The 16,911-nt window shown below is 36.4% G+C and overlaps 1 protein-coding gene across 3 annotated transcripts in view; it reads right to left on the reverse strand.

The window, feature by feature from the left end:
- dgki (diacylglycerol kinase, iota) overlaps positions 1 to 16,911 on the reverse strand; it is a 68,076-nt gene that overhangs the window by 49,920 nt on the left and 1,245 nt on the right. The window lies entirely within an intron of this gene.

Below are 16,911 nucleotides of genomic sequence, written 5' to 3' on the forward strand. Positions count from 1 at the left end.
GTGTGTGTGTGTGTGTGTGTGTGTGTGTGCGTGCTCCCTTCCTGATGGTCTGGTGTGTGCAGACAGGAAGCCTGGGCTTTTCCCCCAACCTCCCTAAAAACTACACGCAGATATTTATAACCAGAATACACAGTGCCACACATTTCTCCCTCTAGTCACCTAGCTCTCCTCTCCTCCTTTCCTTTCATAAGTCTCCTCTGTCTTCTCATGAATGACAGGGCAGTAGTGTTTACATGTCCGTGTTACAATCAGTCTCTCCTCTAAATCTGTCTATAAATTAAAGCAACTAAAAAACGGTTTTAATATGTAAATTGTCTTTCCTTTTGAATGTATTTTCCAATGGCTGTTTTTTCACCTTCACTGTTATGTTAGGTGTGTGTGTTTTCCATGTTGTGGGGTGAGTGTGCCTGAAGCTTGCCCTTTATATCTGTGTGTGAACCTCCATCCCTCTGTGTTTACTAAGAGCCTGCAGGTTCAAAGGTCAACAAACACTTAAGCTCACGTGTTATTAGCTGTCCTCTGTTTAATGACAAAGATAAAATATTAACCCACAGGCCTAATTATTTGCTGAGTAAAAAGTAAAGACGGGTGAAAAATTTTACTTTCTACATTTTCATGTAGAAAGTAAAATGTATAGGACAGCCTTTTGTCAGGAACCAAAACCGTGTCCATGGCTGCGCACGTGTTCTTGACCTATTTGGCATTCCATTTTCTATCCATGACCATTGGTTCCACATTTCACATTGTCTGGGCAATAGGACCATCTGCTTCCCATTTAAAGGTTCAGGATATTTATACTCTTTTGTTTACACTGTTCTTTGCTAGGTCTATAGTCTAAGACACTTTGAGTGTGTGTTTTATTTTTCCAATCTTATAACTCATATTGTCTCCTTTTTCAATAGAATATATATACACCCTATATGAACAAGAGTATTTGTATTCAAACCAGTATTTTTGTATAGATACTATTGACACTTTCTGATATGTGTATGGCCCTAGGTTTTGGATTCTGACATAAGAAATGTCCTAAACATGCCATGATCAGGTATTTCATAAACTGTTACCACAAAGTTGGGCACATAGGTTGGCTTTGCATAAATGGCAGCATAAAATTTTCCCTTCACTTAAAGGGAAACACAAACCTGTTCCAGCAGGATAAGGCCACTGCGCAAAGCCAGCTCTATGAAGATATAAAATGAACACGTTTGGAATTAATTGGAACACAGATTTGCACCTCAGGCTTCCTTACTCTATATTAGTATCTGACTTTACTAACGTCCATGTGGGCAAATGAGCACAAATCTTAACAATCACATTAGAAAATGTAGTGGAACATCCTCCCAAAACAGACTGGCTGAAAAATAACATAATCAAGGTGTTCCAATAGCCCAGTCAAAGTCCAGACCTCAACCTGACTGAAACACCGTGGCAGAACCTTAAGAGAGTCACGCAAAAAGAAATGCCTGAAAATCTCAATAATCTTCAGCAATGGTGTAAATCCAAAAAACCTTAAAACGATGTGAGAGACATAAAATCATACAGAACACGACTACTTCAAGTTAACAATGCTAAAAGACATTCTACAAGGTATGCTATCATTTTTAACGTGACTGTAATTCATATCATAAATGCATTTTAAATCACAGTTCAGTTCAATTTCGTTACGCTTTGGGAGAAGAAATAAACATAAAATTGCTTGTTGCTTTTTATTAGCGCAATTTATTATTATTAATTATTATTTGTAATAGTATTATTATTATTAATTTGCAATTCGAACAGTTTTTAATTTTTTTTTAATTTTTAAAACAATAGTAAATAAAATGCCTTCTCAGTTAAATAATATATGAAATAATATAATGTTTTATAAAAATAAAATAGATTATTAGATTGATTAAATTGAGCCATCACTGTTATAACACCTGGGATATAAAGGAAGAACATATGTGGATCCATATCAGGGAAGATCTCTCCCCTTGTGTCTGTCAGTGGGAATCATGATGTACCGTAATTTCCGGACTATTAAGCGCACCCAAATATAAGCCGCACCCTGAATTTGACAAAGATTTTTATTTTAAACATAAATAAGCCGCACCTGTCTATACATATATATATATATATATATATATATATATATATATATATATATATATATATATATATATATATATATATATAGACATATATGTCTACACTGAAACTAATGAACTTTACACAGGCTTTAATGAAAGACAGTGTCTGTTACACGGTGTAACAGGTGAAATATGTTGGGGCTCCTTTAAGAGCAGAGCGGTATTTTGAGAATAGGCTGCCACCGCATTTTTCCGGTATTACTGCATGTGTGCAAGATGAGGAATATGTCCTTATTATTTTCTGATGCTGATTTCTACGTTTCTTTGACTAACCCGTAACGCTGTTGCCAAGAAAAATAAAAAAGCACGAGTTTTGGAAACCTGTCTGTGCTTATATGATTTCTGTTGCAACTGGAGTTATTGAGCTCTCCCTTCACCCAGACTCAACGCGTTACAATGGCTTGTATCTAAACAGTAGCCTACCAAGAAAGTCATTGTTCACTGTCTTCCTCCTTCCTTTCACAGCTATTTCTCTCGGGAGTTTATCTTTTGGCATCGTCGTGCGTTTAAAAAAATGTTTTTTCTCCCGATGCAATGCAGCTCAGAACACAGGTGAGGTGCGTTTTTTCTTTTCCGTTCGGACATTGCATTGGTCTAATGTTATGGGGCTCAGTTTTTTGGCTTGAAGTTTGTGAAACCAGGAAAAACCCAGGAAAAATTCAGAAATAAGCCGCTTCGTTGTTTAAGCCGCGGGGTTCAAAACGTAGGAAAAAAGTAGGGGCTTATAGTCCGAAAAATACGGTATTTGCCAAAAATCTAATCAAATCTGTCAATATATGAAGAAGAATAATGAAATACATTTTGCTTCCTGATAACTAAGAAACTAATAATCCACTAACATTTAGTATATTACTGTAGTAGGTTTAGTAATAAATACATTTACATTTCCTGAGTAACAACTTTTTGATATTAACTTTACCGGACCGTGGTTTTGTTAATTTTTAAGATGTTTATACATCTTTTTTTTTTTTTGTAATTTACACATATTTTCTGAAGATACAGCAAAAAACCTAGACTGAGATAGCAAAAGTAGGTTTAGCATTATTATAAACTAGTTTAAAGCCTAAGTGGGCAGAGACTAATGGGCCAAATTAATAATTAGTGTCAAATTTATTTTATTCAGCCTCAGGGTTATCAAGGATTGGTCTAAAACAGATATAGTATAGTATAGTATAGTATAGTATAGTATAGTATAGTATAGTATAGTATATTGTGTTTTAGTATAATATAGTATACTGCCTACTCACCAAATTTCGTTCTACAACTTAGTATGGTCTGTTCAAAAATTTTTTAGTACAAATATTATCATATTTAGTGCAGATAGATGTTCATAATATCTCAAACTGATAAACAGCAACGCTATTTTTATAGCTTGTTATAAAAAAGACTACTACCTGCCTATTATACGCTTAAGAGTGAAAAAATAATACAACCCTTAAGGATTTTAGAGTTTACAATATGATCATACTGGCTTCAATTATAGAGAACTAAAGGAAACTGAGCCTGAGCGATGTGACAGCCAGCATCCTCTTAATCATTTCCTGCCTCTCAAGAAACAACTAACAATATTCAACCTCATTAAGTACACAATCATAAGTTACACACAGACCAAGCAGAGATACACACACCCTCACTCTCTCTCACACACACACACACACACACACACACACACACACACACATATATACAGACATGGAGCAATGGGTAAAGTTGGAGGTTCAGTGTTATGTGGAGGTAAATGATTAAAAGGTTGACAGGATGTGAGATGTCTCTTTAATGCCATCTCCTAAGGAACATTTTGTGTCTGTATCCTTTCACCCTCTGCAGTCTGTTTTACTCACTGTCCATATCTTTTACTTGCTTTGTCCTTATTTTCTTAGGAAAGCATAATGATGGTGTTACAGGTGCTGAAGATGTCACAGGTGCAACATCCTTTCTTGAGAGAGAGAGAGAGAGAGAGAGAGAGAGAGAGAGAGAGAGAGAGAGAGAGAGAGAGAGAGAGAGCTCCGGCTACACTGAGCTCCCCCTGTCCTTCATTCCTCTGCTCGATTTGGGCAGGGTCTGTGGGTGTTTCTGGCTCAGCAACCACCATTTGCATGCTTTTAATTGCTGCCTGGCTCAAACTTCGTTCTATCCATCTCATGATAGTGTTTGGCTGCTATTCCTGATAGTGAAGTTACAACCAGAACTAAACCACTTCCTCAACTGCGTTCATTGAAGTTGTTAATATTAAGTGTGAATTTTAAGTGTGAATAATAATAATATTAATAACATTAATAATAATAATAATAATAATAACAATAATAATAATAATGAGATGTTGACAGTAATCTGACACCATTATTGCTTATAGCAAATTCCTTTTTAAACTGACAAGCTTTCCCTTTCATGAACTTTGTTAGGCAAGACAGAACACAGCGATAGGGAGTGGTTATGATAGGATATACCTTTATTCGTCCCACAGTGGGGAAATTTCTCAAATTTTCTATTAGTGAAACGAACTCAACATAGAGCGTGAAAACTAGACGTTTTAACAGTCATAGATGTTTTTCAAAGAACTTGTTCATGTCTATTAGACAAATAAAAAAAAATAAGTTTCCCATTACTTCTTTTTCTTTGCACTGAACAATTTACTTACACAAGCCTGTTTACATTTTCAGATGGCAGGGCAAAAATACTCTTGTAAATGTTTTAAATTACATAAATCATCAGGACACCGAACAGAACTTTTGCTATGTTTCCACACAGGTGGATTTTAGTACTTGATTTTTATACTTGACATCAGTAAAACAAATGCTTAGTGATAAAAAATATATATATTTTATTATATCTGAGTAAAGAAAAGTTGTGATGCATTGAAAGTTTTAATCTTGCCTTTTTATTTATTTATATATGATATAAAAATTGTCAAACAAAAACGCACATAAAATTTGTGCCATTAAAATGACTTTTTTTTTTTTTTAACGTTTATTTTGACAGCCCTACATACACATACATTGGGCACACACACACACACACACACACACACACACACACACTCGTTAACAAACTGTTTATTATATAATTGGATAATGTAAAAATCTTTGGGGCTCAGAGATCTGACTGAAGTGTGTTGCTGTGCATGTAGAGAAATGTGATAACATCTCACTCTGCACAAATCCTTTATGTGTGTGTGTGTGTGTGTGTGTGTGTGTGTGTGTGTGTGTGTGTGTGTGTTGCTGTGGTGCCGCTGTGTATCAGTGAGCGCAATGTCAAGTGAGTGGGAGAGTGTGGGAACGGAGTGTAAAATTACATCTATCTGTGACGACCTACACTTGTGTGTGTGTGTAAGAGAGAGAGAGAGAGAGAGAGAGAGAGAGAGAGAGAGAGAGAGAGAGAGAGAGAAAGAGCAAATGCGAGATTAGGAGCATCATTTGCAGTTTACGTAGGAAGCTGCCTGTAGATCAACCTCCTCTCTCTTTCTCTCTCTCTGTCTCTCTCTCTCTTTATCTTTCTCCATATTTCTCTTTTTCCTCTATCCTCCTCTTTTCTGACTGCTGACACCTCCATAATTAACCTTGTTGGGTGCTGTGAGCGTGGGAGGCATCGGAAGCACACATCTCTCCTCTATCTGACCTCTCCATCTGCTCAAAATAGTTGTGCCACCATGACAGGAGAGGAGTGTAGCTCAGACCTTGGATGATCCACAGTAAAGTGCCATTTCTGACGCTGCTCTGCAAACCTGCATAGCCACAGGCCTGACTCCAACACTCACGAACATCAGACAAACTGCTTGCTGCATTCGCAGCTAAATAAAGCTCGACCCCTGGCTGAGTCGTATATCCGCATTCAGTCTTCCTCCTCATCCTTATACGCACTTCCTTTTCCTTATATGTGCTTCAACTCATTTTTCAGACCTTCAACTTAAAGCATATTATTCAGCAACTACAATAAATTCCATTAGTAACTGAAATAGGAATCAAATGACTGCAAATCTGAGGCAGTCAACAGGTTTGAGGATTTTAATGCTTTAAAACATGAGCACAAAGTCCAGGACAATAATGTCCAATACACTACATAATACACTATATGGACAAAGTATTGGAGCTCTTCACTTTTCCAGCCATACTTGGTTTTTCTTCAAACTGTTAGCTTAAAGTTATTGGCTCACAATTTTATAGGAAATCTCTGAATGTGGTATCATTGCATTTTATCTTCACTTGATCTAGGAGACCCAAACCTGTTCCAGTATGACAATGTCCCTGCTCCAATACACAACAGCTACATAAAGATGTGGTTAACACGGGTTAGAGTAAAAGGTCTTGAGCGGCCTGCAATAGAGCTCTGACCGTAACCTTATTAAACACCTCTGGGATAAATTGTAATGCTAACTGCACCCCAGACCTCCTCATCCTACATCAGGACCTGAATTTACTGTGATTGGATGAGCACAAATCTCCACAATCGCATTCTAAAATGTAGTGGAGCATCTTTCCAGTAGAGTGAAGGTTAATATAACAGCAAAAGAGGACTGTATAGAATGGGATGTTCAAATGTACATACAAATCTTACAATCAGTTGCATAAAGCTCTAAAGTACATATGGGCTGCTAACATTTTGTATACTAGGACTATAATTCCATCGTTACACCATATGTAGTGATCTTATATAGTGAATAAGAAGATATATAATTGCTTGAATCCTGTCTAAAATAACTTGAAGATTTTATGTGAATTCTTTAAGCATTAACCTTTATATTTTGGAATGCATTTATGATATTTCTGTTTCATATTAACATACACTTAATATACAAATTCTTATCCAGTTCTACTTGCCAATTCATATGTGAGAGTATAAAATAATTGGCTTGTTAATATTTTGCGTGACTCAATGTATAAAAATCTCTTAAGTAATTAAATCGCGAATGCAAATTTAAAAGAACTCTACAAGCAGTCATTTCATCCCTTTTACCTATTACACACTCATGTCCAGGTGCACCCTTGAGACAGTCGGTATTCATATTTTAGAGCTGATGAGAGCTTTTGAGTTTGATTAATAATGCTTCAAAATGCTTCATTATTTAAAGATTTCATTCTAATCTGCTGTATAAGCCTCTCTTTTATTAGTGATGACACAGCATGGGGATTCTGTATATTATTCTTTCTTTCTTTCGGCTTCTCCCGTTAGGGGTCGCCACAGCGGATCCTCCGCATGTTTTGATTTGGCACATGTTTTACGCTGGATGCCCTTCTATAACTTGCTAAAAAGAAGGCAGTATATAAATCTAAAACTCAGTATTCATAGTCAGCTGAAGATGAGATCACACAATTAACCCACCCCTCATGATTTACCCTTATGATCAGACGAAATTGGACATTGGGTCAGTCTATAGGCAAATAAATAGATTGAGTGAAGAATTATTATTAAGTACTGACTACACTTTTTTACTCAAGCTAAAGTAAAGAAATATTGGCTTTGACATGTTCTTAAGTAAAAAAGTAGCCGTTACCAATTTGCATTTTGACAGCCCTAATTAATATATTAATACAAAACTAATAAAAAAAAAAAAATGAATGTATCCAGGTTGAACATCCACCATCTAGAACACAAGCAGAGAAAAGATGGTGATGATCAGGTGATCAGGAATGTTTCTGTTCTCAGTCATGTTTACATCACTGACTCCCTCTGTCTCATCCACGTTAACCCCATACTTCTTGTGGTCTTCTGCCATGTTGTTGTGAGCTTCGTAAACTAGTGTATGTCTGTGGTGTGTGGGAGCCAGGAAATGATACACCAGTGGATTGAAAAAGCTGCGCAAAGACAGGAAAAAGGTTGATGCGCTGAAAACGGCGTGTAATAAGAAAAGATATTGACATTTCACCAAATAGATAAAAACAAAAGTAACGAGGCTGTTTGGAAACTTTATGAAGTAGAAAGTACAGATATTTGTGAAAAATGTAATAAGTAAAAGTGAAAAGTTTTCCAAAAAATAAATAGTGAAGTAAAGTACTAATACCAGAAATATATACTTCGTTACTTCCCACCTCTGCAGCTGAGCAATTAAGGGTTAAGGACCTGGATCAAGAGCCCAGCAGAGTGCAGCTTGGTGTTGGTAGGATTTGAAACCATGAACTTCCTATTTACATTTACATTTGCGGCATTTGGCAGACGCCCTTATCCAGAGCGACTTACAACTGAGCAGGGGAGGGTTTTAGGGCTTTGCTCAAGGGCCCAGCAGTGGCAGCTTGGTGGTGGTGGGATTTGAACCTGTGATCTTCTGATCCAAAGCCCAATGCCTTAACCACTGAGCTACCACCTCCCTCCTATCAAAAGTCCAAAAACGTATCCACTTCCCTGCATGACCATTCCTTAATTAAGCAGAGACACTAGTACAGAAAACAGAAGTGTAAAACACTGGACCTACTGTAACTGTTAAAATTAAATAGCCCTCTCATGCATTCCACCTTGAAAGAAATGTATTGTCACCAATCCATTTACCTGTATGTGATTTTTAGTTAACAGAAACTCATAGCCACTTTAAAAAAAAAAGGATGTTTTTCATTGCCTGTATAAACTGAAGTATTTAACAAAAGGTTAATGTGAGGAACAGTTGAGTAACAATTAAGTGAAACGCTTTTATAAAAATACAATACAGAATTTTTTACAATTCTGATACCTTGTCCGCTATTTAAATTTGTTTAATCTATGTAACTTGTAAATAAACTAGCAGTGTAGATCAGTATGGCATTTCAATTTATTTTGCTCATGAGGCCTTCTCTGGTCCGTGGAGAGTGACATTTCTCTCTTCTAATACAGCTTTTCCACCTGAGGTCCCTAACTACCTAATTAAATTAATCATTTGTTAAATGAGGCTACCATAACCCTGTGCTATCAGTTGAGCAGGCTAACACAAATAACACACACACACACACACACACACACACACACACACACAAACACACGCACACACACACATACACACAGGCACGCTTGCTCGAACTCCCTGACCACAGACCACAGCTGGAGAACATAAGGGACGTTCTATAATTAGTGCTGAGAGAGAATGACAGTGGGATGATGTGTACCAGTGGAAACACACACAGAAGCTGTGTGCTCAGTCAGATTACTCCTAGTTACAGAAGGATAATCACTACTGAGCTCTCCAGCTTCACTATTCAACTCAGAGGCTTTTCAATTGTTGCACAGGCAGAATTTATATATTTCTTTCCGAGCCGTCATTAGTGAAATCCACTTCCAGAATGTCCTCTCAACTATCAAAATAGATAGTGTTCCTGAACCGTTGTATATAACATGACAACATGGTTGAGACCTTTAAAACTGCATGAATAAGCTTGAAGATACGCTTCACTTTCACCAGGTCAGATTACCTGCTGCTCTTCTAGCAATTGGTTAAATCCCTCCTCACTCTAGGATACGGCCTGGCTTCATAATTCAAACCATGAATAAAACTCAGGCCCTCTGTCATGTCATCTACATCATTAATAGGTATACTGTGTTCTGGGTGTGGGTGGGTGTGTGTGTGTGTGTCGGAGTGTCTTTGTGTGCACAGCAGGACACCTGGTTGAGGTTTGTGTGTAGGTGTGTGCAGTGACTGATGCCTTATGAGTGGGGAAAAGAATAAAACAAAGTCACATGATTCTGCGTTCTGCTTCACAATTGCACAGTTCATCACCACAACCAGGTCAAGGCCTCAAGTTCAAGTTAAATATACAGCGCTTAAGTTGTGTGATGCCAAATTTCTATAGCATGCTCCTAGTTCCTTTATGAACATTTACTACATAGTGAATTGACTGTCATTTGTTTATGGTTAGTATAATAACTATTATACAGCCATTAAACTATTATAAACTATTAAACATAACCTTATGTATAATATTATGATGCATAAGAAATATTAATCTACAATGGTTTAACAATTTTATCGCGTCAAATTATATAAACTAGTAATAATCAAATAAAGACTTATCAAAGAAATGGACAGGTATGCAATTGTGTTGTTGTCGATGAAATGTTTTGTCGATGAAAAGTGCATGACTAAAAAACTACAATCATTTTTATTAAAATCTAAATACTAAATAAAAAATCTGTTACATTGGTCTCAATAAAAATAAATCTGTAATCTTGAAACCTGCAATTTATTTACAATCTAAGGTGACGCTAGCTGCAAAAAACTGCGGAGCAATTATTCAAAAATATTCTATATTTAATGGTAAATATAGAAATGGCAAACAAAAAATCCAGGCTGACAGTAAGCTAGCCAAGTGAAAGTCTGGCTTGAACTACTTAAAATGCATTAGTATCAGGTTTTGAGGTCACTAACTGCAACTCAGAAAAAGAACCTGTGACGTTAACAACAGTTTAAACCTGATATTTAGTAAAATTAGCTTTATTTTAAGACAATATCCGAAATTACAGAAGAGGTACACAAAAAAAAAACTGAGACAAATTAGAAAGTTAAATACAAAATACTTTGTAAAAAATGTTTCCTGCTCTTTTGTTTCAAGCATGAACTCAGGTTTACTTGGCAGCTATTTTTAGAGTGGTTTAAACTCCACAATTTACATGTATATACAGGAAAATGTAAAATAAGTAAATGGGTGCTAGTCATAAAGAGTTTTGCTTTTTATATATATATATATATATATATATATATATATATATATATATATATATATATATATATATATATATATATATTATTATTTTTTTTTTTATCTCTCTTTCTCTATTTGGTTCTGTCTCTCTTTCGTCTCTCTTCCAGTTTTCATTTTGCACTTGGATTAAAAGCACTGGGTATCCAGGATTATATCCAACTAAATCAGACACCATTTTGCATCTGACACCTTCCCTGTGCCTTAGACGAACCCAGTACTTTAACACAATCCAGAGGCCATCTGCTGCTGAGGAAACAACATAAAACTGGCTCTCCTTTCCAAACGCAGCACATTTATGGAACAGGGGGGATAATGCGAGGCCAGACCCTGTTGCCGCATTGTCAGAGCACAATAACAACAACAACATAAACAAGCGCTTTCAATCCAGTGTGACATTTCACAGCACTGTTAAAGCGCTAAGTGATGCGGAGCAGAGCTGCTGCTCCAGAACTGCAGGATGCATGAGTGGCACATGCAGAGAGGGGAGAAATGGAAGAGGTGACTGAGATATAGATGGGATTGAGACGCTTGCACCTCCTGTGGGGCGGCTGTCTGCAGGTGATCCTCTGCCAGAACACCAGGTGCAGGATTGGAGTTACTGCTCAAGAGCCAAGAGGAATTTGCCTAGGCAAACGGAGGGAGAGAGAGGACACCAGAAACCCACACTCACACACACAAACACACACACGCACACACGTGTGCACACACATGGGTGTATATATACGTAGAGACTGAAACTGGGAGAGCATTACTGGTATGAGCCTCAGAAGAAAAGACACACAATGGCTGGATCACTGCCTGGAGAAGAGCAGAAACCTCAGAGATTAAAGAAAGACTACTGAGGAAAAGAGCAAGACTTAAACCTCTTACAGTCATAAGCCTAACAAGGAAGGAAACAATCTTTTAATGTGTCTTATAAGAGTGCCCGACAAGATCTCCGGAACTAAAAAAAAAAAGAAAAAGCAAAACGAGGAAGAACTGTGATGTTTTAAAATGTGCGAAGCATCTCCAGGACGGATTCTGGGCATTTACATAACAGCCATATATGTATGCATCATCAGGAGGTGCTGTAGTGGCCCTTCTTCATATTAACAGACACCCACATGCCAAAGTTAAGAGATCCTAGTTACAAAAAAACAGTTATCTAGTTAGATAGAGAGAAGAGAGAGAGAGAGAGAGAGAGAGAGAGAGAGAGAGAGAGAGAGAGAGAGAGAGAGAGAGAGAAATTTGATAATAAATATTTAAATAAAGCAGCAATTAAAGCAATATCTACACCTAAATCTATCTAGTCTTTGGCCCCCCACACATACAAAGCAAAAGCTTAGATGCAATGCAAATGAAGCAACATAGACAGCTGTTGTTTTAGTATAAATTTCACTGTAAAATTTCTAGCGAAATGAGGAAAATGTCAAAAATAAATGAATAAATAAATTCAATACATTAAACAGATGCGTAGTCTGATCCTTATGAAGGTAAATAAAGATAAACTAAAAGTCATGACTTAAAACTTGTATATCTGTCATTTATCTTTAAAACAATGCACTTTATGCATTAGCAGTATCAACTAAATTATTATTTAATAATTTTCAAGTAATATTATAAAAAAGTGGTATTTTACAAAGTACGTAGTGCAATACATCGAATTTCTAACGAAGAATTTTGTCATGTACTGAGCACACGCAGTAAAAAGGTATTTGCGGCTCAGGATACTGTATCTTGCAGACTTAAAATCCAAACAGTTTAAAAGACATGTGTGAAAGAGTGATAGAATACAAGTGTTTGTAATAAAAAAAAAACTAGCACATGATTAACACTTCCCCCTTGTTATCTCACTTACTGTGCTCACAACATGCACAAATATACACTTAAAAACATAGTTAATGTCTGATGATCACACTTACTCCATGCCAGTATATAAATAACACTCCGAAGCCTCAGGAAGCAAACGTTCAAAAAATAAGATCCAAATCCAAGTGGAGTGGCCTCTAAACTGGGCGCTGTGCCCACAGAAAGCAGCTCCACATTTCAACAGGCAAAGAGAAGAAATCCAGCGCCAAACACGAGCAGTGTGTTCGATTTGAGAGATGGTAAAATGCACTGGGGGCCTCATTAAACTTGGATTGATAAAGAGACAACACTTGTAGGTCATAAATTATTAAACGCATTTTCCTGTGCTGTGGAAGAGCAATGTTTGGGTTGTAACATCTCCTCACATGGGCTGCCTCAAAATACGGTAATCAGAGACGCTTCCCAATTGAGGGCAAGGTGACAATTAGGGGTTATTTAATTCTCTCTACAACATACACACATACACTAAATCCTGAAAAGCTCCTTGTGCGACATTTACATAGAGTAAATCTCGTGTACAACTTAGAGATCATCTCCAGCAGTCAGTTTTCCTGTTAGCATACCCCTGTGTTCAAAACTTTATTAACTATAAATGGTGATGTATAAAAAGCAGCGCAGTATATTTACTTGCTTATAAAAAAGAAAGAACTGAAATGAACCACTCACAATAAATGAATGACTTACAGGTTATGGCATTCTTAAGATACATTTTATTTTTTAAGATAAAAGTTTTTGTTCATATTTCTAGCCTACTGATAAACTCCACCACCAAACACCACCACCACACAAAACTATACACCCACTAAGCCTGGTGTTTAGTGATCCTTTACTATTGTGGGATTTGGTGGGTTTATGTCCTAGTTCAATAGTTTGTTTAGAAAAAATATGGAAATTAAATAGGCTCAGCCCCGAGAGAAACTGATATCATTGCTTGCCACTCAACTCATTCGAACAATATACTAATGTCATAGAAGTGTTTGCTGCTCTATTAAAGCAAAAATAGCAATTTCTATGGTACAAGGAGTCTCAGAGTTACAATGGTTTGAATGACGATTTTTCAATGTTACGGTGATTTTTTACAAATATTTTCATTTTCGCACGCCATTTTAATTTTCGTGCGATACATTGGGACGCTGCCAGGATGTACGCATCAACCGCCTTGGCTTACTCTCGCTAGTAGTCGACAGAGTTCAGTTTTTTTGGTGTTAGAGAGCGTATTTCTTTCTGTGTTATTGGTGTTTCAAAGCCCAATTTTAGCTCCTTTTTATTAGCATCACCAGAATCTGTCACTTACATATATTCTTTAAAGTTTATACATTATGGTACTGTAAATTGCTATTTTGCTAAATTATGTACTATGTATACTACCATATATTTTGATCACCATTTTTTAAGACTCATATGTTAGGCCATGCCTCAACTTCAAGTTAGGATGAGGTCATCAAAACACATTTTCAAGTCAGAGACCACCAAAATATAGCACAATTAGTTTTATAATAAGCTCATTAACTGGATCGTGTCTTTTGAAGTAAGTAACCAACTATTGCAGGGCAATGGGTCTTAGAATACCTCCAAAACAGCTATCCTACTTTAAATTACTCAAACTGCTTTAAGGCATATCACTGTCCATGGTCAGAAAGACTTTAGCTTTTTATTGGACTGTTTAAAGGCACACATTAAGTCACATTATGTTTACGAGGGTTGGAGCAAACACTGAAAGCTCCACAACAAAGTGAACAATGTCTTTCTCCAGCTGCACACAACAGAGTAAAGACTCACACATTTTAAACTGCCCATTAGGTAGACAGGCTGGAGAGAGAAAATGTGCCGAATGTGTCAAAATCTACAAACAGAACTGCAGTCTACCACTTAATGATGTCTCCAGGTTTCTGTTCTGGACAGTCCATACATCCTTCTCTGACAACTCAGAGCTCATCCACCTCTTTATTCCCCCAAATCATCAAAATGAAGTAAACAGCTCTTTGAAGAGTTCAGAAAAGTAGAACTGTCTGTCTGTGTCTAAGTTCACAGCCTCATCTTTTCTCCATAGTTTTAGGCTGGGTGTCCTTGAAGTGATGCAATGTTATCAGAGTGTGTTTCAAGCTGTGTTAGAGTTGTCTTTTTTTTTGCACAGTGTTTGCTCGTGTTTTTTTTGCATCAGGCATCTTATCTGAATTGAAAATGGAGAGGTAAAGATGGCTTTGATCATTTGCGTTCGGACAAGACCGTGGGAGAAAAGTAAGGCTGATCTGATCAAGTGACGGCAGGATGATGACTGCTGCTCTCTATGACAGTTGTTCACAAAGGGGGAAGCAATCGGTCTCTAAGAATAGACAAGAATAAATGTTTGCTGTTTGAGAAAACAGATGTCCGGTGTGACTCTAGTTTGTTTTGTTTTGTTTGTGTCACAATTCTGTCAACAGTAGTATCACTGTTAGTGCTCTGCTGCTACTCTTCTGGTAGACCGTTTTTGTTCACTAGACAACAGGAGTGAAGTTTGATTAAACACAGTAAACCTTCCTCATACTCTTAATTGTAATTTTTCAGAGCAGATTGTGTTTATTTTGATGATGATGATGATGATGATGATGATGATGATGATGATGCATAGTCACTGGTCCACTGAATGTCAAAAAAGGGATGGAAAAAAAAGGTTAAATTCCCATCTAAATTCTGAACTGCAAAGAGACCTCTCACCACAACACAAAAATTGGCAAATGACCTTGGAATTTTTGGTCTAGCCCATTTTCTCTATGGCATTATCGCATTTTCTGTTGTGTTTTTATAATTGTTTCCTTATTAAAAACTCTTCTAAAAACAGTTTTTTTAATTTTCAACTCATATGTATGCAAAAGTGATGACGACCAATCAAGGTTTCTAACAAAACCCCTATTAACTATTACTTGTGTTTAAAATCTGGTTTTGTACTGTGACCAGTGAGATTGAAAAAAATGAGTTCCGTTTTATGTAGAAATACTGCTAACTTGTACAGAGGAAAAAGGCCTTAAAAGTCACTCAAATGGAATTTAGGGATTAGCCAGCTGACTCTGAGCGTGACAGTATACTGGCATGTCATAGCATGTCTTCTAGATTTGTTCTGGATTGGTGTGTGCAAATCAGGCAAAGGTTCAAAATAATAAACACTATGGCAGAACAGCGGAGGTAAATGGGAAATTCTGTATTATATGTAGGTGAATGTACAGCATGCTTGTCGATATCCTATAAGGTCTTCAATCCTTCTGATTGCCTGGAATCGGTGAGCCATATTGATTCAATCCACACAAAGGCAACCTTTAAATCATTTCTGAAGCAGTCTGCCTACGCCAGAGCAATGAATTAGCCATACCACACAACAAACTAAAAGTTTTTATAAAACTACATGAGGCAAATTGTCCTCCATAATTGTAAATTGTCATCAGGAGCCAAAATGTCAAAGTTATAGACTTCAAGGTTCTGACAGAGATAACATTTACAATTAAAGGAAGTGAAATTTAACAATATGCATGTGTTAAATCTGTGGAACTTTAGTTCAAAATAAATCTGTCATAAAATTTTGTTACAGACAGAAAGTCACAATATTTACCTATTATAAAATGATTTTTATAATTGATCTAATTATATAATATGTATAACAACCTGCTCTATTTAAGTACAAAGATAGTCCATGTAGTGCTCTTTTCTACAGTCTCCCATCAAATCCAAACAAAATCAGGTAATGAACAAGTTTGAAACATAAGATCTAAAAATCACAAATGACATTTAGCAACTTGTCAGAAAAATGTTTCCAATATTTTTAGGTAACTGAATTCATCATGCAGGCTTAGAATGCACACATGTTATTGTGATGTAGGAATGATAGATGATGGAGTCTCAGAACAAGTGCTTCTAATAAAGATCATATCAACCAATAATCCAAATAATAATACAAATGTATCTTTGTGTTAAACATGTACCTTTGTAAAGGCACTCCAATCTCAAAAAAAGAAAGATTGCTTATCTAATGGGGAAAGATAATAATTACATCAACAGTCGATACAATGGGATATTAATCCTAATATTTCTGAATTTGTATAGGAAATTACACATTTTATGCATCTATATTATGCAAATATATTTAACTGCAGTGACATGACAGTCAAAATACATATACACTGATAATTCATGAATATCATAATTGTCTATCACCACATCCTACTGTTTAAATAAAACATTTGATCTGCAGCAGAGGAAAGACCCTTAGACTCGCCTGTTCCTGATGTCTGACTTAATGTGTCCCTTTA

The sequence above is a fragment of the Silurus meridionalis genome, chromosome 18 (genome assembly GCF_014805685.1).
Source record: "Silurus meridionalis isolate SWU-2019-XX chromosome 18, ASM1480568v1, whole genome shotgun sequence".
NCBI lineage: Eukaryota > Metazoa > Chordata > Actinopteri > Siluriformes > Siluridae > Silurus > Silurus meridionalis.